General features: G+C 45.4%; 1 long non-coding RNA gene across 1 annotated transcript in view; it reads left to right on the top strand.

Moving 5' to 3' along the window:
* The first annotated feature begins 321 nt into the window (after positions 1–321).
* The window catches only part of LOC118924493 (uncharacterized), a 145,861-nt gene continuing 134,087 nt past the window's right edge, over positions 322–12,095 (top strand). The window contains exons 1-2 of the long non-coding RNA XR_008993973.1: positions 322–433; positions 8,218–8,290. This is a non-coding gene — a long non-coding RNA (uncharacterized LOC118924493). The remainder of the gene's footprint in view (positions 434–8,217; positions 8,291–12,095) is intronic.

The following is a 12,095-nucleotide window of genomic DNA, read 5'->3' as shown; positions in this document are numbered from 1 at the left end:
CTGCATTCTCGATGCCTGCCTGTCCACCTGCCCCTTCATCCTGTGAGATGCCCTGTGTCCTTCAGCAGTGCAGCTGCATAAGTCACCTGGAACCCCTCTGTGGGAAGCCACTCTTCTCCTGTTCCGAGCCCTTCAGGAAGGGCCGACCTTGCCACTGGCCTCCTGAACAGGCCTGGCCAGTCTGAGGCCCGCCTTTCTCCCATCATGATCGGTTTGGCTAATCAGAGGCCTCCCTGGGCCTTGTGAGCAGGAAAAGCTACTCTTTCCCCTGGGCTCGGCCATATGGGGAGATGAGGCATTGCTGCCAGGAGGCAATGGACTGACCTCCTTTCCAGATGCCTGAAGGAGACGGGTGCTACGGCAAGAACGGCAATCACGCCGACCCTGGAGCCCAGACCCAATACACAGTAGCCCTGCAGGTCTTCTCAGTCGGGTGAGTCAACATGGGCTTGATTTTTGGCTTATGTTGGTTTGAATACAGTTTCCATCCTTTATAATGAGAAGAGTCCTGATAAATGCATCTTCAATTAACTCACCTTTTCATTGTTAGAAATAGTTGAGCTAGTTTTCTACTCCTCACGTCCACACAAGCTTCAACGTACACAGTTTTCTCCATTGATGGTAAGAAACAAGGCTGACCCTAAAAATATTCCTGCTATTAGTAGCCTCTGGGGATCACTTCTTGACTTAAAGCAGCTTTTAAGTGACTTTCCAGGTGTCACCAAAGTGTGAGTATGCTTGAAGGCAGGGTTTGTTTCTATAGTTTTTGTCCCCCACTGCCTAAACTATATGGAAAGCCCACTCAGCATGAGCAGGGAATTCAAATACAAAGAGGGTTTATGTGTGAAAGGAATGAGATGCTTTCTGAATGGATGCTGCTTCTACTTGGAGGCATGGAGCAGTTGGCTATTGCTGCAAACCCCAGTGGTTCAAAGCAATGAGCATTGATTTAGCTCTGAATTTACAGACGGTTTTGTGGTCTTCTGCAGGGAGCTGGGGTTGGTAAAATTTGCCCGTTTTCCAAGGTCAGGTGTGGGTTGGTTAGGCAGCTTTGCTGATCTGGCCTGGGTTCTCCTACATATTCTGGACTCTGCTTCAAGTATTTTGTCACCTTCCAGCAGACAAGCCCAGGATTGTTCTCACACTGAAGACACATGATGTGGGAGAGTGAACAGAAATGACACGTTAAACTTTTGTTTATACTTCGGTCCCACGTGTTGGAGTAAGTTACACGGTCAACCCCAGAGTCAGTGTGGGAAGGCATCTCTATGGGCACAGCCCCCTGAGAATCTTCTGTCATCTTTAGTGAATAGTCACCAAGTCTTAGAAGGGAATGGAGTCCAGTCACTGGGCTGGCAAATGCTAATTGCTGATGGGAGATGCCAGGAATCCAGAACCTTCCATGGGGGTAGATGGGCAGCTAGGGAGTGGGCCTTTCAGCTCACACTGGTTAAGGAATTTACAACTCTTTGTACTGTTTTCTCCTGTTGAAAGTATTTCATGCAGAGAATGTTTTTTCAGTCTTTTACAATTGCCTCTAATCCTTTGCATGTCAGGACCCTTTTCTCATCTTTTCAGGAAAGAGGGTCCTCAAAGTTCTTACAGTCTAGAATGGGAGGCAGGCAAAGAAACAAAATTTCAAGATAAAAAAAGTAAGCGCTGAGGCAGGAATATGCAGAACATGCTGTGGGAGGCCAGAGGCGGGGCACTTAGCCCGGGCAGGCAGACCATTTAGAGAAATCTATTTTAAATTGATTGTTTTATTTGCTGGATTTTATATTGACATGTTTTGCTTTGTTCTCAGTGTGTTCTGGGACTGCAGCCTATTCATTTATTATTAAGAGAACGGTAATTATTTCCAGGAGCTCCTGAGAATACACTTTGCTTTCCCTTTGCCTGATCTCTGCTGATTCTGGTGTAACCTTCCCATCTCCGAGGACTTCTGTGGCAGGAAGTGACAGCCCCTGTTGTGCCTGGTGGAATACACCAATGATACCACTCTGGTTGGAAGGCTTGCAGACCACTGCTTCTCAAACTTTAAGGAGCATATGGGTGCCCTGGGATCTTCCGATTTGGGAGGTGTGGGCTGGGCCTGAGATTCTGTTTTTCTAATGAGCTCCCAGGCAATGCTGGGGCTGCTCATCTGTGGGCCAGATTTTGAGTAGATTGTAGAGAATCGTGGTGCCTTTCCACGGGCCAGTGTTGTAGCAGGGCTGAGCAGAGGCTCACCTGTACCTCATCCGTCTGTCTTGCTGGGCTGTAAACTCTGTGGATATATCCTGTTTCTTGCTGTCACTCTATCTCCAGTGCTAGGCACATAGGAAAACCTCAGTAAATACTCGTCAAGTGAATGCCTGTTCCCCCCTTTCCATGGATGTGTATGTGCATCCGGCACATTACAAGATGTTCTTCCAATTCTGTGCTGTGAGTGGAGCCTGGACCTGCATCCTTCCCATGGGCTGCCATCTTGACCCCTCACCTAATTCAAGACAGTCTGGATGTCCAGGGCTGGACCATGTGACCTGTAGCTCTCTCCTAGATTTGGATAAACCCCATCCTAATGCCTGAGCACCCATCTGATTTGAGGCTCTCTTCCCATTGACCGCTAGACTGTTAACCCATATCATGCCCTGAGACCAGACCAGCTGCATATTGATTCTAGCTAAACATTCCACTAGACTAGTTCCTAACATCCTCTTGGACTCAATAATTAACACCATCGACTTCTTCCTATTATAGCTCTTCTGGCCTGGTTAATTTTCCCCAAATCTTTGAATACCTTGCTGCTGCCTTTCTTGGGAATCTCAGAGCAGCTGCATGGTTTGGGGCTGGAGCTAGGCCAGTGATGACATAAGAACTAACATGGGAATACACGATCATCACCAGTCTCTTAGCGTGTGTTCCCACCCCGAAACTTGGCACCCTCTGCTTGGAAGACATTTTTCAAAAGCCAAAAGCAATTAGCCATTATGTAAACCATCTAATCCTCAGTTTCCTCAACTGCAAAATGGGAGTAGCCGCACCCTCCTTCTGGGTTCTTAATTAAGCTTAAGTTGTGATATAATAGATACAAACTGCTTAGCTCAAGACCTGACGCGTGAGAAGTGCTCCATAAAGGGTAGTCCTTTCTACTTTTACTCCTAAAGGGTTAACCTACAGTCCAGATCCCCTAGGGGAAAGGATCCAATGAACCGAGGCTTATATCTCAAACAGCTTATCATGGAACAGAGAAGGTTGGATACAGTAGGGCACAAAGTATAAATAGCTAAAATAGTGAAAGCACAAGGCTGGCCCCCCTGCACAGGGCCCCTGTGATGAGAGTGAGTGGGCCCTGCCTCTAGCCAGCAGAGAAGCTTTTAGATGTCTCTCCTCCTGGGACTCCTTCCTCTTCTATAATGCCTCTCCATCCTCCCTGCAGTGGGCCTGTCCCCATGTATACCAACACTTGTCCAGAATTAGTTTCATCCTGACGTTTATATTTTCCGAGCAGTCTGGATTTCTAAGCAGGGAATTGTATTCCTGTCTTCTAAGTGTTTTCATCATCATAGAAATACAGTGATTTATTTAGTTAGCCAACACATGTCTAGTGAGCATCTCCTATGTACCAGACACTGCCCTAGGGCAGGATATATCCAAGGATACAGCACTGAACAAGCCAGAGAAAGGTCATGTCCTTAGATGTATTTTGCCAAAGTGATGTAGGTTTTTTTCCTTAGGAATGAAGATGGCAACCATACTATATGCCAGCCCAGCCGAGGTTCTAGTGGGCATCCCAGTAGTAATGCATACACAGTAGGCGCTTGTTTGCTGACTGATTGAATCAATGAATGTATAAGTATGAGGGATAAAAAGTGAAGAGGAGAGAGAAGAAAGCCAGGGTGGGTGGATTCCCCAGGAGCCATTCCAGTTCCTGCTGGGAGCCAGTCACTCACTCAGTTACGGAATGACGGAGAACATGTGTTCCACAGTCAGCAAAAGAATGAGACTGGCTTTGAGCTTGGACCACGGGGTAGCTATTATCATTGGAAAGACAAATATTGCAGTAAATTACACAGACTAATTCCTGCCTGCCTCAAGCTTACATGTCCAGCTGAATATTCTTTCTTGGTTCTCCCCGTATCTGAATAAGCTCAGAGCCTCCTACCATATCATCTCAGATGCTGGAAGGTCCATCCTGACCACAAGAGTCGTTGAACATATTCTGGGATATGAGAACATTTTAGGTGTCTTTCTAAAATCCTGGGTCTACCATAATGAATTGACTAAAGTTTTTAAATCTTTAATCTTGAAATCCATTTTTTACCTAAGCTGCTAAAAAAAAGCAATCAGTTTTATTTCAGTTTAATTTCACATGACATGATGTTGCCCAGTCCCTCTTGGACTGTATTTAATTACATTAAGTTAGGCTTTCTCAGTTTTGACACTATTGGCATTTGGGGCCCAATGATTCTTTGTTGTGAGAGGCTTTGGGATTGAGTGGTGGTTCTTCTGCATGCAGGCCATGTGACGATGGACAGGCCCGGCCTGGGAGTTGGCTTCCTCATCTGAGCCGAGTGGGCGATGAGGTCTCTCCCTGACGTGGTGGTGAGGTTTGCAAGATGCTGTGCGTACTGGATGTGTACAGGGTAGAAGGTCAGTGGCTGTGATCACATCTTACTCCTTGCTAAATAGAATTGACCCCTGTCAAGAACTCTCTGTGCTTGGAAACTCTGTGTGTGTGTGTGTGTGTGCGCGCGCGCACATGTGTATATGTACATCCACATGGGCTCCAGACCAGGGTATATTGCTGAGCAAGACTAACCTCTATGTGGCTCAAGAATTCCCTGGCAGACCACGTGTGTTATGGTGCAGTGCTGAAGAACACATGCTTTGGAGTGACACATACGTGCATTTGACCCTCAGAGCCGTCTACCTGCTGTGTGAATATTTTGGTCAGTCTGTGTAACCTTGTTGCCTTGGTATCCTTCTCCAACAAAGATAATAACAGTACCGTCTCCTAGAGTCACTGTGTTGTGAGGGTTAAATAAGATCCCAAATATGAAACACTTAGCATCATGCCTGTGGCCAAGTTAAGTTTGCTCAATAACTATTAGCTGTTGTTGCTATTATTATCGGTGTTATTCACCCTTGGGTACATCCCCAGGGGTAACTTCAAAGTAGAGAGTGGCCTCTTTCCAGGGGTTTCCTATCGTGCCAGAGTAGCTCAGTCAACAACTTCCCTAATGAGCTTGAGACTCCATCAGTGGGACTGTTTGTTTGCCTAGTAACTCTCTGTCAACATGGCTTCGGTTCCTGCATCAACATTATACCAATTGCATATTCACTGGCCTGCATGGGACTGCAGACTATCAGTTGCTACAATGGAGTAAATGATACTCATTGTTAAAACAGGGTAAACGCCTATTTCCTTATACAATGGAAGGAACTGTTGTAGGCTATTAAGTCAATAACTATAAATAACACTATAAAATGCTTCACATAAGCCTTATCACACTGAACTGTAACACTGAAGTAGCTGTTACAGCCGGGTAAATTATACGTGTTTTGAAACACTGCCCAAAATACATATTTACACGTACTTAAAATCCAACACTAAACAGTCCCCATAGCAACCAGAAAAACACAAAAGCCTTATTAAGCATTCTTTGTAGTATTTTTAGGAGTTTAATCATTAGGAGAAAGCTCATAGGCCATGTAGACACCAGGGAACACGAAGAAAGAAAGTCTTTATAGGAACAAAAGAATGAGGCTGGCTTTGAACCTGGTGGGAGAGGATTTTATTTTTTTAAACTAATAATCACCAAGGGCCTTCTCTTTGTGAAGGCAAAGCTGCGTTTGGGGTACATCAGACACAATTTTGGAATTACAGTCTGGTTTCTCAACAGAGAAGAGAGATTCTTCAATTAACATATCCCAGCAAAAGATCACTTTCAATTTTTCCCCTTTAGTCACAGCAAGAGAAGATTTCCTTGCCATTCAAAAGTGAAGTAATATGTAATGTCTGTGTTGAGTCTGAATCACTCTTTGAAGGGGAGTTCTGATGGTCCCACTGGCCCCCCCTATGAGGACCGTCTCTCCCAGCGGGTCTGTGACGTGCTGCTGTAACTGGGCTCCAGGAATGTCAGTGACTGAAAGCGGCCGAAGTCTTTTTTGCTCAGGCTCTGTGTCCAGTGCCAGTTGGGGGAGTTTCTGCTTCACATTATCACTCGGGGGACCCTAGGGAACTCTATCCTCTCGTGATGCCTCACCCACACTTGCTTTCCAGGGTTCTGCAGAGGAGAAGAGCGAGGTGGAGGGTGGTTTGAGGGGCCCAGAAGCAGCCCACCACGTTTCCACTCATAACCCCACTGGCCAGACCTCAAATCATGGAGTTCCAGCTGACCTGCGACCAACACAGGGGAGCACATGGAATATTTCCTGAGCACTAAACATCTTTAGGAAAAGGACCACTTACATGTCAGGACTATGCCGGAGACTTTACACAGCTTGAACTTATCCTAAAACAACTTTGCAATATAAAATCTTCCCATTCACTGATAGAGAAATGGGCTCGGAAATCTTAAATGACTTGTTTAAGATCCCTCGACCAAAGACAGGACAGTGGATTTAAATTTAGGCCAATCTGAAGCTGAATGTAAGAGAAGCTGTGACCCCTAGCAGTTCCACTCCTAAGCACTTTTTTCAGAAATGCACACATATGTTCACCAGAACACATGTCCATGGAATGTTTGTAGAAGCACTCTTTATAATAGCCTCAAACTGAAGCAGCCCAGTATCCAGCAAAATGGAAAAAAGACATTGATTGTGGTGTATTAACATAATGGGATACCATCCAGTACTGAGAAGGAGTGGTGGCTACCCACAAACATGGACAAACCTCACGAATATCACATGGAATAAAAGAAGCCAGAGACAAGAGAGTTCATAGTGTGTGTTTCCATACTGTGTCACTCAGAGGCAAGCAGAATCAGCCTATGGCCGTATACGTCAGGGTAAGGGTGACCTTGGAGTTCCGTAGCGATGAAGAGGCACACGAGCAGGGCTTCTGATTTTCTTGTAACATTCATTAATCTGGGTAGGACTTACCTAGGTGCGTTCAGTTTGTGAAAATTCATTTAGCTGCACAATTATACTCTTGTGTATTACTCCATACCTGTCATATTTCAATAAAAAGTTTACTTGAGAAAAACAACTTGCAAAAGTATAGATTCTAGGTTCGGATCAAGCTGGTGCCAGAACCCTGTCTTTATCATGTACCATTCAGTTCTTCTGTAACTGCGTTAAAGCAGAGCTCATCCTGCCCTCAAACAGTCCGACTCCATCTCCCACTGACACAGCCCAGCCATTAATTAAGATGGTTCTGTAGAGTCATGGTTTAGATAGAAACTTCCAGCATATTCGAGAGAATTGCCCAAATCAACTACACTTCACTCTAACACTGACTTTGGTGAGATAGTTTTTCTTCCTTGAAATCAATTGGAAAGTTTGGATCCCCAGAGGCTTGGAGAGAAAGGCCGCAGATCCACTTTCTCCTCAGGCTAGAAGAATGGACATGGTTAAGTGGAGAGGAGAGGACGAAACCTTTATTAAAACGAGCCCCCAACCAAGACAATACAATCCTATAGATTGGGGCTGGGGATGTTTCCATCTGTTTCATTTGGAGCCACCATAAAACTCAAAAACCACTGTACCTAACCAGCTAAAAGGGACTGACAGCTGCAAGAGGAATCTCATTGTCTTTCTCCACCCCTTCCCAGTCCCCTGAACACACCCAGCACCAAAGCAGCAATTTGGTGGAGTCCTGACTGCAGAAAGACAATGCTGTCTTAGGAAAGGTATTAGTTGTAAATCCTCAAGCTGTTTTATTAGCACCTCCTAGGTTGGCAACAGAAGGCTAAACACAAAATTGCAAGATGAGCCTGAATTTAATTTTGCAGTTTTCATCCGTCATCGTGTTCTGACAGTATGGTGTTCTGGGCTTTCCAGAAGGTTCAGGGCAGGGGTGTAACACTCCTACTCGGAAGGGCTTCTCTCCCATCTGTTTCAGTCTTGGGAGCAATGCTGGTGGGGTCTTGGTTTTCAAAGAACTAGTGGGAGTCGCTGGAGGCCCCTCGAAAGATCTGCTAGGTTCTTAATTAAAGGGGCTCTTTCTCTGTATACTTTGTTCATTCATTTATTTACTTGGCATGTTTTTACTAAGCTCCTATTTTCTTTTAGGCCCTGGGTGTGCACACGGAAGATATACTTTCTGCCCTTGAGAAGCTTCTGATTCCACGGGGAGAATAAACAAGTAAGTGGGAAATTTAAAGGAATACCAATGAATTCTGCAAGTGTGATTAAATAGTGTGCTACACAGGCAAATAGGAGGTAGGGCGTTTTTGGACTAGGTTGGTGGAGATGATGTCTGGGGAGTTAACTCTGGATAAGAGAGTAACAGTTGGGGGAAAAAGCCGCGGAGGGAGGCAGTGGAGGATGCTCTGAGAGTGGACAGCATAATCAGGGCACAGGGTCATGAAACTGCCGACCTACAAGGGGTACTTTGTATATTTTAGTGTCTTGGGGGCATATAGCTTGAAGCTGGGGGCAGGGGATCTTGGGAAGTACTCAGTGTGACAATTACAGTGAGCCATGGTTATTTTGGTGAATCACCAAATTGGTGGTGGCGGCGGCTTGATCACATTGTGTTTGATAAAGATCACACTAATACCAGTATGGTAAGAGGATGAAATCTGAAACCCAAATTAGCATGACCATTCCACCAGTGGCAGCCGTGAGCCTTATGCTTACCCACCTCCCTCTGCCTTCTGGGTTGTTAGCAACACGAAATCTAAACCCACAGAATGACCGCCGGGAGCAGAATGACCTGTTATCCTGAGGTTCCCCTGTAGACACGCGGCCTTGGTGTGGATTTATACAACTGCATTTAGGACTGATGATAGAATCATTGGTCTTTTTATCCCTTCCATGACACAGACCAAGAAAAAAAAAATCATAATAAAATTTTACAAGTTAGCTGCCAGCACAAATAAACAAGAGAGCACTATAAGAAATGAATCAGAGGCTCTAACCGAATCTCCTCTCAGGACAATAACTCTAATGCAAAGCCGGGGTCTGAGGAGGTCGCAGTGGGGAGCTCTCCTGGGACCCTTCTGAGGAGAGAGGAGGTACCCGTCTCCTGTTGTTTCTGCTTCACGTTCTAATATGTCTGTGCATGTGCAGAGAAAACATAACTTGCAGCCTGCGCTTGGAATCAAGGTTTGGATAACCAGGGCCATTAAGGCGTCCCTAAGGTTCACAGAATTAACCCTCTGTGAAGCCAGGGAAGCCACTGCCACGCAAGCGCCAGAAGGACGTTGCTTGATTCTAATCACAGCTGAGCCAGAATGTCTCTTGCCTTTAGGTTCAAGTGGCCTTTCTTCTTCCTTTTTAAATTACAAGATTACCTTAAAATTGTGTACAGGAGCTCATAACTGCTGTCCACTGGTAATCAGGAGTGATTTCATTTTACCTACAGACAGGCTGCCTCTCTCTAGAGTCTTTGTTCATTAAGCCTCTGTCTGTCTCTGGTTTCATTTAAGTACCAATGAGGAATAAATTCTGTAGCACACAAGACATTGGGTTTACATTTAGAGTTACCTCCTTGGTTGGCTGATGATTCTTTAGAGCAGGCTGGGATCTCCCAGAGCCTCTCACGTGTATGCAGGAAATAGTCATTCTGTATGTGCCCTGGGTGGGCTGTTCCACACAGATCGCTGCACTGGACTGGCTCTGTGAAGTCTCCAAAAAAATCACATGGGAAGAGACAGGTCTACACCTCCAGTCACCCTTTGCTGCCTTCAGCTGTGGCAACCTTAGTATAACTGCTATAGACCAAGTCATAGCATTAATTCACCTATTCATATACTCATCCAATCATTTATTTGACATGATTATTTGTGCATCTAGTGTGTGTAAAGCATTGAGCCTGGCATTGGGAAGTGGGCTGAGCTGGGAGCTTCCAACAGGCCAGCAGCTGGACATTGCACAGGCTGTTCTGTTATGGTGCGAGAAGGGCTGTGCATGGCGAGAATAGTAGGCTCACACGAGGTGCCTTCATCACAGGGTTGAGGGCACAGGCACGGCCCCAGAGAGCATTATGTCTGAGCTGGGTCTGAAGGTCGAGAAGAGTTTCACTGGTGGAAGGAGCAGCTTGTGCGAGGGTCTAGAGGTGAGGGGAAGTTCGGGGAGGGTGAGAATGGAAAGCAGGTGCGCATGTGTGAAGAAGGCAGAGCCCCGGGTCAGGTTGTGAAGAAAAGATGTGGCCAGAGGAAGCCAGGGGTCCTATCACTGGAGCTCGGTTTGCTCTGTGAATGAGTGTGGACTTCATCCTGAGTGCAAAGGAGAAGCGAGGACACATGTGAGCAGACACTCACTTTGGAAACAACACTGTGGACACATCCCTGGTTCTGTGGGGGTCTGGTGCTTTTGTAAACCTGATGAGAACTCATATGCAACATCCCTTTGCCCAGGAACAACTTCCAACCAACTGTACCCTTTGATTTGAATCTTTTCACCGAAGAATGCCCCTGTGCTCTATTTATTCCCATTCTTCATGTAATGGAACAGAGTTGCAGGAAGAACCCATCTAAAGAGGCTCACAGCCTAAAGGTGAAGGCATAACAGGAGCTTTAACACCCACAGCCCAAGACCCTAGCCAGGGGCCACTTGTAAGCAGAGGAAGTCTTTGGATTTGCCATGGCAAAATGATTTAATGGCCATATTGTCAAGTCCTTCTGTCTTATTGGCAGAGAGACTTTAAAAAATCCTGGGTTATGAGTTGTGACATTTCTGACATCAGCCAGCATTATGTCAGAGAGAGAGAGACCACTGGACCTGGAGTCCAAGATCCAGGGTGAAAGGTCAGTTACATCACTAAGCTACAACTTCCAAGCCTTTGTAGTCCCATTTTTTTAAAATAAAAAAACTTAGCAAAACTCCTAGAACCCAAGATATTGTGGGGACTGAAATGACATGTGCATAGCATATCACAGGCATTTCCTGACCGAATGGAAAGGAGGTATTGGAGAAACCCTGACTTTCTAGGCTGTAGACTTCTTGTCTGTAAAATAAGAAGACTGGGTTAGATGCTTCTGAATTCTTTCCAGAACAAATGATCTATACTGCCTGCGCACCTGCCTGTTTTGGAGGCTGTCCTGCCCAGTGGCATGGTGCGCTAAATATACGAAAACTGGGTTTGTTACTTTAGAAACTAAAAGGGAAAAGAACAAATGATTTCTGGGAAAAGAACCCAAGTCTGGCCCCACTAAAATTGCTCTTATACCCAGACGAGGAGACGAGAAGGTTTATTTGCTGCTGTCACGGGCTTTACTTGACGTCTCTGGTGGAGACCTGGTCTCAGAGGATGCCACTGGCAGCACATTTCCTGTAAGACCACTTTGTGCTGCAGAAAAACATCACTCTATCCTTTATGTTATTTCATGAAACACTATTGATGGTACACCATTCATACTGAAAAAAGACTTCGTGTTTCTTCTTGAGTAAGGACTCAAAGAGAGACAGGTCTGAGCACAGAAAATCTGATAGCTGATATTGAATAAATGTTCTCGCTGGCTTCTGCAAGGTGATTTGATTTGAAATTTAAGCATCTCTGGGAATTACCCCCTCTATACAGCACCTTTGATGTATACGCATCCTATCCTTGCCATATTCAAGGAATGTAGTATTTGTTATCAGGCAGACATCGGCATTACTCAGTATTTAATGACTCAGATGATCGCCTTTGCTATAACGTTGTAGCTACTAATAGCTGCATGCGTTAACTGTTCCAAAGACAAGAGAATGGGAAGTTTTAGGAAACAGGTGTCTCATCTCTTTAGGAGTGACTGACATATGCCCCAGTCACAGTTGAAATATCTCTTGGTGGCAGTGGGTTATCTCCAGTATTGTTGGGACATGGGGCCTGATGTTTTCTATATCATCCATATTTTCTCTTTTGGCGCTTCGGAGAAGGCTCACTGTGATGTTGATCATGTGGCCCATCTGGATGACTGTCCTAGAATGCAACCCTCAAGCCTTAGGAAACAAAGCTGTCAATC

This window comes from Manis pentadactyla, chromosome 15 (genome assembly GCF_030020395.1).
Source record: "Manis pentadactyla isolate mManPen7 chromosome 15, mManPen7.hap1, whole genome shotgun sequence".
Taxonomy (NCBI): domain Eukaryota; kingdom Metazoa; phylum Chordata; class Mammalia; order Pholidota; family Manidae; genus Manis; species Manis pentadactyla.
The sequence above is the reverse complement of the archived record's forward strand: the minus strand, read 5'-3'. Positions and strand labels throughout refer to the sequence as shown.